At 40.6% G+C, this 17,339-nt stretch overlaps 1 protein-coding gene across 6 annotated transcripts in view; it reads left to right on the plus strand.

The window, feature by feature from the left end:
* Positions 1 to 435: 435 nt before the first annotated feature.
* FGGY (FGGY carbohydrate kinase domain containing) overlaps positions 436 to 17,339 on the plus strand; it is a 400,085-nt gene continuing 383,181 nt past the window's right edge. For 4 of the 6 annotated variants that reach the window (XM_059374911.1, XM_059374919.1, XM_059374913.1 and 1 more), the window contains exon 1: positions 436 to 547. The gene's annotated coding sequence lies outside the window, so the exon portion shown is untranslated. Of the gene's footprint in view, positions 548 to 589; positions 778 to 17,339 lie in introns of those variants that run through there. The other 2 variants (XM_059374912.1, XM_059374914.1) reach the window with 1 other exon arrangement.

Here is a 17,339-nt window from a genome sequence, read left to right on the forward strand (position 1 = left end):
CTGCTTTGTAGATTTGAAGACTGTGATCGCACTTCAGAGGGCTGGCCACAGGTTTGGATGGGTAAATTCATTTAAAGTATCAGAAACAAGACCTCGCATAAAATAAGCATTCAGAAAATATTATTTTTATTAATTATATCCGCCTAAAACAGTCCTGGAGTTCAGCAAATGGTCGGGAAGAGGTCATAGGATACACACTCGACACGCACACATACATACACACACACGCGCGCAACAGAGGCTGCAGAGTTTGCGCGGGTGAGCTCGGTGCCTTTAAAAGTACTAGAGGTGGGAGGAGCCACGGCAGGCTGCAGTCCACGCCCCCAGCCGGCGGAGCCTGGCCGGGGGCGGGCACGCAGGCCAATCGCCGGAACCGTTCAAAGGACCAATCAGGGCGCGTTTTACAAGGGTCGCGCCCGGCGGAGGCGGGGCCGGGGGCGGGGCCCAGCCTCAGTCGCCCTCGGGGACCGCCCAACCCCACGCGGTGCAGCTCGGTGCGGCCACCTGCAGAGCCCCGCTAGCTAAAATGTAATTTCAGATTGGACAAGTAAGTGACCCTCCTCCCAGTCCCACGTGTGCAGTAGGGGCTTTTGCAGGCGCGCAGGCTCATAGCGCCCACGTTCTCCAGCCCGAGAGCGCACCGGGCCCCAGCTTCCCTCCCCTTTCCCGCAGTCGCCGCCTCTTCCTGCTCGCCCTCCGCCTCCAGCCGCTAAAGTCTCGTGCCAGCCCAGCCTCGGCCCCCCGAGACGAAGTAGAGTTCCCTGTGTCCTTTCCTGGGTGAGGCTTCCGGCTACTCACGGCAAGGGTCGGCCTCTACTGCATCCCCCAGGGCTGCGTTTGAGATGTCGGGAACCCGGGGTTCTCTGCCATTCCTGTCCAGTTAACTGTGTTCGCTCCCCCTTTTCCTCACTCTTTCCTATCCCCCGGGCCCTTATTTTAGGATATTTTTTCCCAGGCAGTTTGGAACTTTTAATAAAAATCTGGCTACCTAAAGGATTGTAAAGGCCAGTGCTGCTTGTAACTTCAAAAGCTTTCAGCAGCTTGTAATGTTTGAGGTGCATTTTAGTTTAGATGGTGTAACGCTGTTTGGTTACAGCTATCCTGGGTAGGAAAGGCCTAAGCTTATCTTTCCCTTTTAATTCATTTCCCTTCTTTGAAGGATTGACGAGATGCAAAAATGGTGAATTTCCCTAATCGTTGGCTCTTCTCCATGAGAGCACTTCTCAAATCTTAACTAATTTTGTCCCTAAATGAAAGGGTCAGTCATTACCAAGATATGGAAGGGCATTAGGTTAATTTTTTTAAAATAGGAGATCTGGAGGGAGGAAGTGATTACACTTTTGAATTGCAAATTAGTAAGAAAGAAGGCACGTCTTCTCTACGTTTGTGACTCTTACACAGATGGTACAGTTATGCTTTGTTTTGCTTGCGTTTCTCCTTTTTTTAAATGATCCACCAAATGCATATCCTGATTTTTTTTTTTTTTTTAAACTTTTTATGTTGCCAGCTGGGTCTTGCAGCCTTCTGGTTGCCTCCTGGTCTTCTGGGAGTCTCCTGTTAATGAGGCTCTCTGCCTGGCTCTTGGCCTGATGATCACTGGCCTGGCTCTTGGTGGGATCAGCTGAGGAGGACCTGCTTGTGGGAGGCCCAGAGGACTGTTGATGAAGGATGATGGGGGAACAGACCAGAGAGGGTGAGAAGGGCCTGGAGATTGATTTTGAGGGGAAGGGAGCTTGGGAACCCCCCTTGTTGGATTTGGAAATCAAAACATGTGTATTAGGAGAAGGGAATAACCCTGAGGGTGGAGATCTGTGTCTTTCTGGATGAAATTAAGTTTACTGGGAGGAGACTGGGCCTTCTTCCAGGCTGTGTTAATTTTTGCTGTGGGCCTTGTCTTTTCCTGGAATCTGGTTCCGTTTCCCTAACCTTTCACTTAGTTCAAATCACAGTCAATTACCAGCTGGTTTTGAAAACAGTTTGAGGTAATGAATCTTGCCCAGCCAGAGTGGGGACCCCTGGCCTCCTGCCAGGGGATTTGAAATAATCATTTTACCAGCATATACTACAATCATTTACCTCCCCTGCCCATCTCTTTATTAGAAGAAATACAGGATCAATCCAGGTGGTGATGTAAGGGGTCATCCAAACCTGTTCATTCATTCATTTGTTCACTAATCTTGTGCTGTGTATTCTGAGCCTGGTACTGTGGCAGGTTCTGGGAAAGGAAAGATGAGCAAGACTTGGTCTCCACTTTTATTCTTTCACTCAGTCTGCTTCTGTCTAATCTGATGAGGGAGATTATACCATACCAAGATGAGTGCCATTGCAAGATATGTGGGAAATTCTCAGGAACTGGGAGAAGTGCAAATGGCCCGGTGTGGAGTTTTGTGGAAAACTTCCCTGGAGGAGATAATGCTGTGAGCAGAATTTTGAAGCCTCAGTTTGAGTGAGCTGGGAAATGACAAAAGGGAAGGGGGTTATTTGACTTGGGAACAGTGTGTGCAAAACTCTACAACCTGGCCCGTTGTTGACTAGTGTGGCTGAATAGGTTAGGATGAGATGGGAAATCACCAGAAAGAAAGCTGGGGAAAGTGAAAAGGCCAGATCAGGGAGGGTCAGGTGAGGCATAGTAAGGGAGTTTGAGCATCAGGAGCTGTCTGAAGTGACATGGATTTGTGTTTTAGAAAGTTAATTCTGGCTGCAGGGTGGAAAGAATTGGAGAGGTGCAGACTGGGAAGAGACTTTTATAGTACGGATGAGAGATGGGTTAGGGTAATAGTTCTGGGACTGGACAGAGAGAGAGATGAGAATACCGTTGATCCTAGAACATGGGCTTGAATACAGGTCAACTTCTACGTGGATTTTTTACATAGATATATTTACTCTTCCTTAGGATTTTTGTAACTTTTTTTCCTCAAACTAACTTTATGATAAGAATACAGTATCTTATACGTATAACATACAAACTATGTGTTAATCGACCTCATGTTTTGGATAAGGTTTCTCATCAAAAGTAGGCTATTAGAAAGTTAAGTTTTGGGGGAGTCAAAAGTTATATACAGATTTTTGACATTGCAGGAGGTCATTGCCTCTAGCCCCTGCATGGTTCAAAGGTTGGCTGTGGAATGATTAGGAATTAACTACTGATTGAAGATACCATGTGGAGAAAGAATGTAGCAGTTAGCCTACCATCCAGGAAAAGGCATTCCCAGCTGGGGCTTTTTTCAACAGCTTTACTGAGGTGTGCTTGACATACAGTAAACTGTATATATTTAAAGTGTCTAACACGAGATGTTTTGACATATGTAGGTATCTGTGAAACTATCATCACAATTAAGATAAAGAACACTTTTAATACCCATACAGATTTCTCATGCTCCTTTATAATCCCTCCCTCCCTGGTTATTTCACACCCGATACCCCTCAGGAACAGTGATCTGCTTTTTGCCACTAGAAATTATTTAATATTATTTTAGGCGTCATATCTGTGGTGTCATACAATATATATCTCTTTTTGCGTGCTGGCTTTTCATCTTAGGATCCCATGGTGAGTGTGCACACAGAGTTCATTTCATTTATTTTTAAATTTTATTTATTTGTTTATTTAAGATTTTATTTGACAGGCAGAGATCACAAGCAGGCAGAGAGGCCAGTGGACAGAGAGGAGGAAGCAGGCTCCCCGCCAAGCAGAGAGCCCGATGCGGAGCTCCATTCCAGGACCCTGGGATCATGACCTGAGCCGAAGGCAGAGGCTTTAACCCACTAAGCCACGCAGGGGCCCCATTCCTTTTATACATTGTATGGCTATATCGTAGTTTATTTACCTGTTGATGGGTTTTTGGATTATTTGCTGCTTTTTGGCTACTTTCAGTAAAGCTGCCATGACAATTCATATACATATATATCTTTCTGTGGGTGGGTGCTTTCATTTCTCTTGGTTAAATACCTAGAAGTGGAACGGCTAGTTCATATGGTAGGTATATGTTTAACTTTTTAAAAAACTGTATTTCTCTTTTTTTTTAAGATTTTATTTATTTATCTGACAGAGATCACAAGTAGGCAGAGAGGCAGGCATTGAGAGAGGGGGAAGCAGGCTCCCCACTGAGCAGGGAGCTTGATGCAGGGCTCAGTTTTAGGACCCCGAGATCATGACCCAAGCTGAAGGCAGAGGCTTAACCCACTGAGCTACCCAGGCATCCCTAAGAAACTGTATTTCTAAAGTGCTGTGCCATTTTTTTTTTTTTTTTTTAAAGATTTCATCCACCCATTTGACAGAGATCATAAGCAGGCAGAGGCAGGCAGAGAGGAAGGGAAGCAGGCCCCCTGCTGAGCAGAGAGCCTGATGCTGGGCTTGATCCCAGGACCCAGAGATCATGACCTAAACTGAAGGCAGCGGCTTAACCCACTGAGCCACCCAGGTGCCCTTGTACTGTGCCATTTTAATTCCCCTCAGTGGTGTATGAAACTTGTGATGACTCCAGTATCAGGTGTGGTCTCTTTTTTTAAATTTTAGCCATTCTAATAATGTGGAGTCCTTTTTTCAGGGGTTTTAATGTACATTCTCCTAATGACTAATATTTTCAAGCTTCCTGTCATGTGCTTACTTGCCCATATATATATCACATGATTTCCTGGGTGAGGTATTTTGAAATCTTTTGTCCATTTGTTTAAAAAAAAAAAAAAAGCTCTGTTTTTCTGAGTTTTGAGAGCTTTTGTATGTATTCATTACAAGTTCTTTACTTCACCTGTAATTTGCAGATATTTTCTCCGACGTTATGACTTGGCTTTTCATTTTCTTAACAGTATCTTTTCATAAGCAGGGTCCTCCATTTTGGTGAAGCTTAATTTGTCAGTTTGTAATTTTGATGATGTCTGTTTTATCAATTTATTCTTTCATGGATCACGGTTTTGGTCATTGTGTCTAAGATGTCATGACTAGCCTGAGCGCTCAAATATTTTCTTCTGTTTTTTTAAGAAGCTTCATTGTTTTTGTTTTACATTAAATCCACAATCCATTTTGAGTTATTTTAAGTTAATCCGTAACACTAGATATGGAACAGAGTTGATTTTTTCCCATGTGTCATTATTCCAGCACCATTTGCTGAAAAGCCTATCCTTTCTTTGTTGAATTGCCTTTGTGCCTTCGGCTAAAATCAATTGACTACGGATACATATGGGCCCATTTCTGAATGTTTTATTTGGTTGTTGTAATCTTTTCATCTGTTTTAATCCCAGTATCATAATCTTGATGACTATAGCTTTGTAAAAAGTAGTGAAGTCAGGTAGAATAGATCCTTCATCTTCAAATGTTGTTTGGTGATTCTAAGTCCATTACATTTCCATATTAATTTCACAAGTCATTTTGTCAATTTCAGAAAAATGGACCGTTTAGATTTTAATTGGAATTTCAGTGAATCTCTACCTTAATTTGGGGGCAAATTGACATCCTAGAGATTGAGTGTTCTGATGCATGGACAGTATATCTATTTAGTTACTTAGGTCTTAATTTTTCTCAGCAATGTTTTGCAGCTTTCATTAGCTAGGTCTTGCACATCTTTATCAGGTTATCTGTAGGTATTTCATATTTCCTGATGCCATTGTAAATGTAATTATCTTTTAAAATTTAACTTCTAGTTTGTGGCTATTTGTGTATTGATCACATATCCTACAGTCTTGCTCAACTATTTGTCAGCTCTAAGAGCTTTTTACAGATGCCATCAGATTTCCTATGTAGGTGATCATGTTATTTGTAAATAAATAACAGTTTATGTCTTCCTTTCAGTGTGGATGCCTCCTGTTTCATTTTCTTGATACAGTGCACTGGCTAGAACCACTACTCTTGCAAGGAAGTGATGAGGGCAGACACCTTGTCTTGTTTTTGATCTTAGGGAGAAACATTTTTTTCATCATTAACTATGGTGTATGATATTAGTTGAACATATTTTGCGGATGTCTTTTAGGAAGGTTTAGGAAGTTCCTGTCTATACCTTCTTTGCTGAGACATTGTTTTTTTTTTTTTTTAATTGAAGAATAAATTTTGTATATTGTTGGTTGCTTTTTTTTTTTTTTTTTTGAAGATTTTATTTATTTATTTGACACAGAAAGAGGTCCTAAGTAGGCAGAGAGGCAGGCAGAGAGAGAGGGGGAAGCAGGCACCCTGCTGAGCAGGGAACCCAAAGCAGGGCTCAATCCTAGGACCCTGGGATCATGATCCAACTGGAAGGCAGAGGCTTAACCCACTGAGCCACCCAGGCGCCCCAGTTGTTTTTTTTTTGTTGTTGTTTTGTTTTTGTTAAGATCTTTTTAACCTCAATATGCTGAGTTACGTTCATTGATTATTTATTTATTTATTTACTTATTTATTTATTTTTAAACGTAAAACGTCTTCCTGAGATAAATCCCACTTGGTCAGTACCTTTTATCCTTTTTATGTTTAGTTGGCTTCTGTTTGCTAAAATTTTAAGAATTTCTGCATCTGTATTAATGGTGAATATTGACATAGTTTTCTTACCTTGTCTTTTAAGTTTTGTTATCAAGATAATTCTGGCCTCATAAAATAAGTTGGTAAATGTTTCTTCCAACTCAATTTTTTGGAAGAGTTTATATAGAATTGGTGTATTTCTTGCTTAAATGTTTGATGGAATTCACCTATGAAGCCATCTAGGCGAGGAGTTAGTTTGTTTATTTTTTTGTGGAGAAGAGGGAGTATTCAATTGATTTAATAATATAAGACTATTGAGATCATCTTTTTCTCCTTGAGTGAGGTTTGATAGTTTCTGTATTTTAAGGAATTTGTACATATCTAAATTGCTCATGATAATCCTTCATTAGCATTTTAATATCTATAGAATCTGTTGTGATTTCATCTCCCTTATTCCTAATGTTGTTATCTTCTCTCTTTATTTTCCTGATCATTTTGTCCAGAAATTTATTAATTTTATTGTTCTCAAAAAATAGCTTTTGGTTTTATTTATCTTCTATATTCTTTTTTTTTTTAACTTAATGATTTCTCTTCTTAAATTTATTATTTCCTTTCTTCTGCCAACTTTGAGATCCTTTAACTCTGCTCTGATTTCTTAAGGTGGATAATTAAGATTATTTATTTGAGATGACTTTTCTAATAGGCATTTGATGCTATAAATTTATTGGTTCAGGTGCATCTTAAGACTTTTGCTACATGTTTATTTTCATTCAGTTAAAGTACTTTCTGTTTTTTAAATGTCTTCTTTGATCCATGTGTTAGATAGAAGTGTGTTACTCAGTTTCCAAATATTTGAGGACTTTATACTCATCTTTTTATTATGATTTGTAATTCTGTTGTGGCCACAGAAGGTACTTTGGTATGATTTGAATCCTTTTATCTTCTTGAGACTTGTTTTATGGACCAGAATGTGGTGTGTCTTGGTAAATGTTTGATGTATACTTGAAAAGAATGTGTGTTCTGCTCTTGTTGGGCAGAATGCGTTTTACATATCAATTATGACAGCCATATTGACCATGGTATATTACATCGTAACTTGCTGATTTTGTGTTATGTACTGTATCAGTTATTGAGATAATAGTATTATCTCTGAGGATAGTTGTGGATATATGCATTTCTCTTTCCAGTTCTATCAGATTTTGCTTTATGTATTCTATGCAGTGTTATTAGGTGTGTTAATATTTAGGATTGTTGGGTTATCTTGGTGAATCATCCCCTTTTTTATTTCTTAATTTCTGATAATATTCTTTGCTCTGAAATCTACTTAGTTATTATATACATATAATTATATATATATAATATTTTTGCTCTGAAATCTACTTAGTATGATAATGATTGAGCTTTCTTTTGAATGCTATTTAATGGCATATCTTTCTTCTTTTTACTTTTGACTTGTGTGTTTCTTATGTGTAAAATGGGTTTCTTGTAGGCAGCATATAGTTATACTGGGTAACTAAGTAGGGCTTGATAATCTCTGTGTTCTAATTGGAGGCATTTAGACTATATTTGATATAATTATTCATATGGTTTGTTTTAAATACACCATCTAGCTTTTTTTTTCTTTTCTATTTGTTCCATCTGTTCTTTGTTTTTTTTATTCCCTTTTTCTGCCTTCTTTTGGATTAGTTTTTTTATAGTTTCATTTTTTTCCTCCTATATTGCCTTATTAGACATAACTTATTCTTTTGGTATTATTTTAATGGTTGCTGTATGGTTTATAGTATACATCTTTAATTTATTAGAGTCAACTTTCAAGTGAGATTATACTACTTAACATATAATATAAGAACCCTATAACAGTATGTTTATAATTCTTGCCTCCTAGCCTTTGTGCTACTGTGTTTTATGTAGTACATTTTACTTACACATAAGTTTAAGCCCCACTATATGTGGTTATTATTTTAGTTTTAAGCAGTCAGTTATCTTTTTAAGACATTCAAGTAATTTTTAGAAAGTATATGTACCCACATATTTACCCTTGTGGCCTTCATTCCATTTTATAGATCCAGATTTTCATGTGCTGACATTTTCCTCTCTGCTTCTTGTGGGGATTTCTGCTGGCGATGCATTTTTTCATCTTTTCTATGTCTGAATTAGTCTTTATTAAAGCTTGAGTTTTGAAAGTTTTTTTCCGCAAGGTAGAGAATTTTAGATATGAAGTTTTTTCTTTCAGTATTTCAAAGATCTTACTCTACTGTCTCCTAGTTTAAATTATTATTTCTGATGAGAAATCTGTTGCCCTTCTCATATGTTTCTTTCTTTTGTGCATATTGTTGCCACCCCTTCCCCTAAGCTACTTTTAAGATTTTTCTTTATCATTGCTTTTGAACAGTTTGGATATGATTTTCTTGGGTTAGTTTTCTTCATATTTCTTGTGCTTAGGGTTCATTGATATTCTTGAATCTATGGGTTTATAGTTTTCATCAAATTTGGAAGATTTGTGGCCAATATATTTTCAAATATTGCTCCTGAAATCTTTGTTCTTTCCTTCTGGGATTCCCATTTCACATATAGTATGCCATTTGAAGTTTTTCCACAGCTCACTGATGGCTGTTTATTTTTGAAAAATCTTTTTTCTCTTTTTGTCAGTGGATAGTGTCTGTTACTGTATTTTGAAGGTCACTAATCCTTTCTTCTGTATTGTCCCATTCTATACAGTTTTCTATCACAGACATCTTAGTTGTCATTTTTAGCATTTCAGCCTGAGTCTTTTATATCTTCCATGTCTGAACTTTCAAGTTCAATCTCTTCTCTAGCTTTCTGAACATATGAAATACAGGTATCATAGCTGTTTTAATATCTATGTCTACTAATTCTATCAAATATGTAAATTCTAGGTCAGTGCCCATTGCTTTTTCTCATTTTGGTTAGTCTTTTCCTTCATCTTTGTGTGTCTGGTTAATTTTGATTGAATAGCAGACATTATCTACTTTACCTTGTTTGGTGCTAGATATTTTTGTAACTTTATAAATACCCTCAAACTTTATTCTGGGGCATGTGTGAGGTATTAGGAAACCATTGGATTCTTTTGAGTCTTGCTTTAAGCTTTGTTAGGTGGGACCAGGGCTAATCCTTCCTTACTGCTGAGGTAAAACTCTTCTATGTACTATACCCAGTGACAAGGTTTTCCACTGTGGCTGGTGTGAATAGGTACTATTCATGGTGCTATGTGAAGTTGTTCACTCTGGGAGCCTCTGGCTCAGATGGTTTCTTCACATGCATACAGTGGTTGGTACTCTATTGAATACTTGAGGAGCACCCTTTGCAGTTCTCTGGAGTTCTCCCTCTGTGCAACTCTCTCCTTTCTTGTACTTTGCCCCAAGAAATCTAACCTGTTTTCTGTAAACTCCTGGCTCTGTCTCCTCCATTCAGGGAGACTGTAGGGCTTGGCTGATTTCCGCCTCTGTGCCATAGTCCCACACATTAAGCTTGAGCCAATTCAGGACACTTCATTTTCCCCCACCTTCATTTTCCCCCACACTGTACTTCATTGCCTAATGTCCAGTGTCCTGAGAACCTTTGTTTCCTATATTTTGTTTCCTTTTGTGTGTTTGTGTTGGGGTGGGGGAGTGGTTTACATGACTGAAATGTATTTTCTCACAGTTCTGGAAGCTTGTTTCCTTTTTTTTTTTTTTTAAGTTGTTTTTAGTGGGAGGGTAAATACAGTTCCTGTAACTCCATCTTGGCTAGCAGTAGAGGTCTTCAACTTCAACTTCAATTTCTGAAGAAAATTTAAAGAAGGGACTATTTGAGGGTGTGAGGAAGGGATTTTGAAGTATCCAGGCATCAGCAATAATAGGACCACTTATTTCTTAAGGCCCAAAAGGGCACAATCCAGGAAGTAGATCAAAAGGAAACAAGACACCCTCCAATTAGGATAATTTTCAGTAATCAAACTATTTAAGGAGAATGTGGGCCTCCTGAATCATCCCTAGGGCTAATAACAATAGGATTGTTCTATCCTTCTATTTAAAGGGGCAAGGTGTTGGGGTGCCTGGGTGGCTCAGTGGGTTAAGCCTCTGCTTTTGGCTCAGGTCATGATCTCAGGGTCCTGGGATCAAGCCTCGAATTGGGCTCTCTGCTCAGCGGGGAGCCTGCTTCGCCCTCTCTCTCTGTGCCTGCCTCTCTGTCTACTTGTGATCTCTCTCTGTCCAATAAATAAATAAATAAAATCTTAAAAAAAAATAAAATAAGGGGGCAAGGTGAGGAATGGTTACCAGAATCCCAGAGGAGTAACTATGTGTGGAGAGCTGCCTTTAGAGGATTCAGCACCTTTGTTCAAGAGATAAGGTAGTTCAGTTCATCTCCCAGCAAAGGGAGTCCTGACCTTACTCTCCTTCCTCCTTGAAGCTGGTGCTCTCATTGGCCAACCCCAACTAGAGGACAGAGGATTGAAGTGCCTGGAAATCCCAACTATAGTCCCTGGGACACAGGGTAGGCAGGAAAGGGTTTGAGTAGGTAGTGTAGGGAGGAAGAGAAGCTGAGAATAACTGCATGGGAGTCGTGATAACCTCCAGATGCCCAGCTAAGTAGTCCGGTGGTTGGTGGTGCCGCTCACTGAGAGAGAGGAGAGAAGGGAATAGTATATTTTGGAGAAGTAGGTTTGACATGCGAGGGAGAAATGATGAAATTTCCTTCCCGAATGAGACATACTTCTCTCAGGAGACTTCTATAACAACCCTTCCCCCCCACTCCACCCTATCATCTTAAATTATTGACGAGGTCTGTATCAATATGGAGGAAGCACGAGTTCAAACAGCGGGTACATATACAGTGATGTATGTGTGAGGTAGGTTTAGGGAGACTAGAGAAATGAGGTAGAAATCATTCAGGCTCAATGTGTTACCAGCTCCTTGGCCATCCAGATTTGGGTCTCTGGTTACAGACCAGGCTGTTGGCTGAGTAGCTTGCATTCTGCTCAGCTGGCCACAGGATGGAGAGTTTTAAAAAGGACTCCGTTACTGGTGGGTTGTGGGGGATGAAGGCTGAGAGGAAGATGCTCTATAAAATTAAGTGTGATTTCAGCGGACTAATCTTGGTGTGGTTCACCAAATTCTGGGATTATAGAATTTCTCACCAACTTTGATGTTTGAATGAGGCTACTCTTAGAATGTATAGAAGTATTGTGTGGCGTGGAGGAAGGGGCATAGGATTGAAGTCCTTCTCTGGTTTTTATTGGCTCGGTGACCGCGGCTAAGTAACCCAAGTGCACAGAACCTTAGTTATCCTATTTCTAAGCATGGACCCCTCTAGGGTTTTGGGAGGAATAGCAAGCCCATGTCCTAAGTCACTGGTACCGTGCCTGGCACAGAGTAAGTGCTCCTAAGAAGTTTACTGATCCATGATGAGGCTTGACTCAAAACACATACAAGAAACATCTGGACTGGTGTGAAGATACATACTGATAAAGCATCGGTTGCACTAATTTTAGGGACTTAGTAGGAGAAGACTCGGGTACTAGATGAGGGCTCCCTCAGAACCCTCCATCATAGTTTGTGAAGATATTTGAGCTCCCTTTCCTTTTTCCCCCGAACAGATTATTCTGATATTAGTGTCAGAGATTGGATATTGGGCTGAATGGGCCCCTGATTTGTCCTGGTGTTTGTCGCATCCTGGGGGGTGTTCTCCAGACAGATGGGAGACCTATGTGCTTACTGTGTGCTCTCAGTCCACTTACCTTGGCTCTGCACAATGTCATATGGGAACACGAGAGTCTGAAGATCCTTCTTGTGAAATATATCAAGTGTGCCTCATCCCTTTTATTTTAGAAAAAGCCAGGGCATGGGTGAGCCGTTATAGGAACCAGAAATCTATAGCATGGAGGGAGATGACCAATAGGAGGTCACAAGAATCATCTCAAAGCATTTGAAGGGCTAGCTTACCTAAAAGGGATTAGGTAGTTTGGATGATCCTGTGGTTACAAGAATGAGGTGTGGAGGGTGGGAACCATGCACAACGAGTTCTACTCCATATTAGGAAGATCTTCCTTATTATTACCGTAATAGGTGCTTCTTGTGAAAATGGGGGCAGTGGAGAGAGGCATTTAGAGATAGCCCTCCAAGTTTCCATGACCTTTCTTTTCCCTGGGTGTCCCTGTGGGAAGTCGGAGTTTGTGTGTTCTTTCTGAATCTCGTCTGTTAGGTCTTTATAGGATGCTTTGGCTGTCCTGCTGCAGCGTGGGTCAGGATCGCTGGAGGGCCTCTGTGGCACTGGCCTTGGAGCTGCACTCCCAGAGTTTTGGCATCCCTAGATCTGGGCTGGAGCCTGAGAATTTGCATTTCTAGTGCCTTCCCTGGTGATGCTGGCGTTGTTCTGTTGGAGATCACAGTTTGAGAACCACTTACAGTCTTCTTAAAAAAAAAAAAAAAGTACAAATGGGGTCATACTGGCATCTTGAAGAACTTGCTCTTTTATTTAATAACATATCATTAGCGTTTTTCTTCAGCTCCTCCTCACTGGTTTTAATAGCTGCTTATGTGTAGGTTTTAGCAAGTCCCCTATTCATAAACAGTTAATTTGTTTCCAGAGTTTTTATGACTGTGCTCTTGCCTTGATAAAAACATGTTATAATGTATATTTTTGATATCTACCTTTTGGCAATCCATAAATTCTTAGAAGTTAAACTGTTGGGTAAAAGGGTTGATTTTTAAAAATGGACAGATAGTGCCAGATTGTTTAGAAAGGCTGAACCCATTACTCTATCACTAAAAGTATGTGAAACTGCCTATTTCCCCACACTCTTGCCCAAACTGGGTAGTATCAATATTTTTCATTTTTGCCAACTTGTTACATGTAAAATTATATTGTTTTATATTGCATTTCTTCATTATTTGTGGGGCTAAAGGTTCATACGTATTCATTATATTTCTGATTCTATGAGGTGCTCATTTGTATTCTTTACATTATAGGAAAAAGGAGCAGTCTGAACAAAGGTGCCTAACCTGTATTTGAGAGACTGCTAACAGCTCCTTGGGTTGAAGAATAGGGGGTTGAGATTGGAGGGGGAAGTGGTAGGGAGGTAGGAGGATGAGGTTAGGGAGGCAGGCAGGAGCCAGAGCTTTGAGGTCCTTGGGGTTATTTTGGGAAGAAGCAGCATTGTTGTAGTCAGCAATTTGAGCTTGTCCTGTAGCTCTTGGTAATTTCAACAGGTCCTGTTTGTGAAAGGCGCTGTCCAGTTCCCCAAGTGTAAAGTTTAATCTTCAAATAACTCGTTCTTTATGCCTTTCACCTTGGACCTTAAATCCACCTGGTCATGTTTCATAAATAGGTAAACACAAGAAGAGGCCAAAGACCTCAGCCAGCTTCTGGCTGACCCTGGTCTCTGAGGAAGGAGTTTTGGAAGATTGTGCAGGGAAGGGATTTTGTTGTTCTAGCTAATACTGCCCTCAGCCTTTCCTGAGTTTGCTGATATCTGACAGCAGTCACTGAGGTTGGTGGGTTCTTCTGTTGTTTTAATTTGAGTGATTTTTCTCAGAAAAGCCGTGGATTCCAGCCAATATGCTAATGATAATGGCCTTGCTTTGAAAGGCTGCTTAGTTCAGTAGAAAATCATTTCATAGTTAATTATGTCAGCAAATCAACAGCAGCCTCTTGGAGAAGAAAGTGACAGAGGGAGAGAAACTACACGTATATTGAAATTATGCAGAACTCAGAGGTCAGGAATTCATGTTCCAAAAAGAAGAGTCCACGTAATAATAAATCATTAAGTGTGTGTACAGTTTTCCCTGTTATGGGCTTAGCTTGGTAATTGGCATATTGGGGTTAAAATATTATAACTTAGCATTTAGAATCAGGACGCCAGTCTTCACTGTCTTTCTTTTTTTGCCATTTTTCTGCTTCCAGGACCCTGGGAGTGTGAGACTATCAGATTTATACTCTGGCTTTTAGTGAACTCATTGTAAAATGGATTTGTAGAAGATAGACGGACTCCGATGAGACCCCTGGTCTGAGGACCCTCTCTATCTTCCTTCTCCCCTCTATATACATGCCTGGCCAAGGAGGGAGGTTGTCCTGGGGGAGGAGCGGGGTGCCACACACAGAAGAGAGGCTTGCTGATAGTGCTTCTGGAACTCTCCAGAGACTGAGTCCTTAGAGGCTATTTATTTTACAAGGTATTTGACCATTTTATACATTAAGAATCTTCCCCTCTCCCACAACCCAGTACTTCCCCTGTTATTATATTAAGATATACTGTGCCTATCAGCAGGTACAAGGAAGTAGCAGGCAGAACATTCTCGGTTAATACCTAATGTTTCTTAGAGTGGCATGAATAGTGATATAAGTTGTCTTTATGAATCAGGGAGAAGCCATTTCTAATGATTGTGTGTCCAAGAAGTTTTCACAGGATGAACACAGTTGGAAGGGCCTTCTGAGTTAGCCCAGGATAAAGGCAACTTGGTTCACGTGGAAAACCAAGTCATTTCAGGGACAGCAGTAGCAAGAGCACTGCTCCAGCTTAGACAAACCTGGATTTGAATACAGCCTCCTTCCTCTCTTGGCTTTGTGACCCTCAACTGGAGATTGATACTTGCAGAATTTCAGCATTCCCATCTCTAACTGGGAGAAACAGCGCATGCATCACTGGGTCTTATAAATGTGGCATCCCTTCTCCCTTTTTCTGCAGAGTGAGTAGCTTGGTAAGGCATTATAAATTATAAGGATCTTGGGAGGCATTATTACAAATAAGGGATTGCTTTATCAGATCACAAGGATTGAAAAGAAGAGGGAGCCAGCAGTGTCGTACAGAAGAGGATGTGGGAAATGCAAAGTTTCATCTGCTCTTAAGGCACTCTTTGTTGTTGGAGTTTGGGGATGTCTTCTCATGAGTCAGATTTTCCATCCATGATTTCTTTAGGACCTATGCTGTGCATTTGTCCCCAACATGGTTGGATTTGGCATTCGTGTCAGCTCTTGTGTCTTGCCTGTGTGGCTGGCGGAGAGTGGTGGTTTCGGCCCACATGCAGAACTGGCTCTGTTTTCATTCTGTGGCTGCCACATGGTGAGGCAGGCAGCGTGGTTGGATGAGTTCTGACTTCCCCGCCTTTTGGAACCCAACTTTGAATTAAAAGAATAGCCAGCCTTTCTGCTGTTAATACTGTATACCTCCTTGAATCACCTGGGGCTTGTATTTGAAAAGGGACGTATAGTGAAGATCTTCAGCATCCTGAAAAATCCCATGTCTGATCTAGTGGTTGGAACAGTGGAGAAGACAGTCAATTGGTACTTCCTTTTCTAGCCATCATCTCTGCATTTTGTGGGGAAAGGTGGTCCTGGAATAGGATGCTTGGCCCTGGGAGTGTGGCTAGGATTCTGGTGGCAGCATGAAGCCACTTTACTGTCCTATGTAACTCACTAGGTGCATTCGGTTTAGCTTAAAGTACAAAAACTAGGAATAATTTGTCATCACCATTTGATTTTCAAAAATCAGATTCTTATGTTAAGTTGTTGACTCTAAAATCAGAAATGCTGTATTTTTTGCTTCCTAGTCCTACTGTCCCAGGACAGAGAAAGCACTTAACATTTGCTGTATTTACTGGAATTGGAGATGTTAGATATTGTGAGAACACCCAGGTCTAGACTTTGTATACTGCAGACGTCCAGAGGTGATTTATTGTTGTAAGGGACATAATAATGGCCCTAGTAATTCCTGCCGTTGACAGGGCATGTGCCGCACATCAGGTTAGTCATGCTAATAACTTCAGTTATATAATCTCAATTAATCAAAAACCACTATGACATTGGAACTGTAGGAGACAGCATTTCATGTTAAGAGAATAAGTAACTGTGAGTGACCTGTACTGTTTTCTCCCCTGTGTATTCTTGGTAAAACCAATGGACAACCAGTTATTATTGCCAGATTAGCTCTTTTCTTCCGATCCCAAGCTTTCTTACCATCTTACATACCATGTGTGCGATTTATTTAAAGTGCTACTTAGGTTTTTTAATTTAATTTTATTTTTTCAGTGTTCTAAATTCATTGTTTATGCACTACACCCAGTGCTCCTTGTAATACGTGCCCTCCATAATACCCACCACCAAGCTCACCCAACCCCCATCTCCCTCCCCTCCAAAACCTTCAGTTTGTTTCTCAGAGTCCACAGTGTCTCATGGTTTGTCTCCTCCTCCGATTTCCCTCAATTCACTTTTCCTTTCCTTCTTTTAACGTCCTCCGTGTTATTCCTTATGCTCCACAAGTAAGTGAAACCATATGATAATTGACTTTTTCTGTTTGACTTATTTCACTCAGCATAATCTCTTCCATTCCCGTCCATGTTGATACAAAAGTTGGGTATTCATCCTTTCTCTCTTTTCTGATAGAGGCATAATACTCCATTGTATATATGGACCATATCTTCTTTATCCATTCGTCTGTTGAAGGGCATCTTGGCTCTTTCCACAGTTTTGGTATGAACATTGGGGTACAGATGGGCCTTATTTTCACTACATCTGTATCTTTGTAAATACCCAGTGGTGCAGTTGCAGGGTCATAGGGTAGCTCTATTTTTTTTTTTTTTTTTTAAGGTCTTATTTATTTATTTGACAGGCAGAGATCACAAGTAAGCAGAGAAGCCGAAGAGAGAGGAGGAAGCAAGCTCTCTGCTGAGCAGACAGCCTGATGCGGGGCTTGATCCCAGGACCCTGGGACCATGACCTGAGCCAAAGGCAGAGGCTTTAACCTACTGAGCCACCCAGGCACCCCAGGGTAGCTCTATTTTTAATTTTTTGAAGAATCTCCACACTGTTTTCCAAAGTGCCTGCACCAACTTGCATTCCCACTGACAGTGTAAGAGGGTTCCCCTTTCTCCACATCCTCTCCAACACTTGTTGTTTCCTGTTTTAAAAAAATAATAAAGTGCTG

This window comes from Mustela nigripes, chromosome 14 (assembly GCF_022355385.1).
Source record: "Mustela nigripes isolate SB6536 chromosome 14, MUSNIG.SB6536, whole genome shotgun sequence".
Classification (NCBI taxonomy): domain Eukaryota; kingdom Metazoa; phylum Chordata; class Mammalia; order Carnivora; family Mustelidae; genus Mustela; species Mustela nigripes.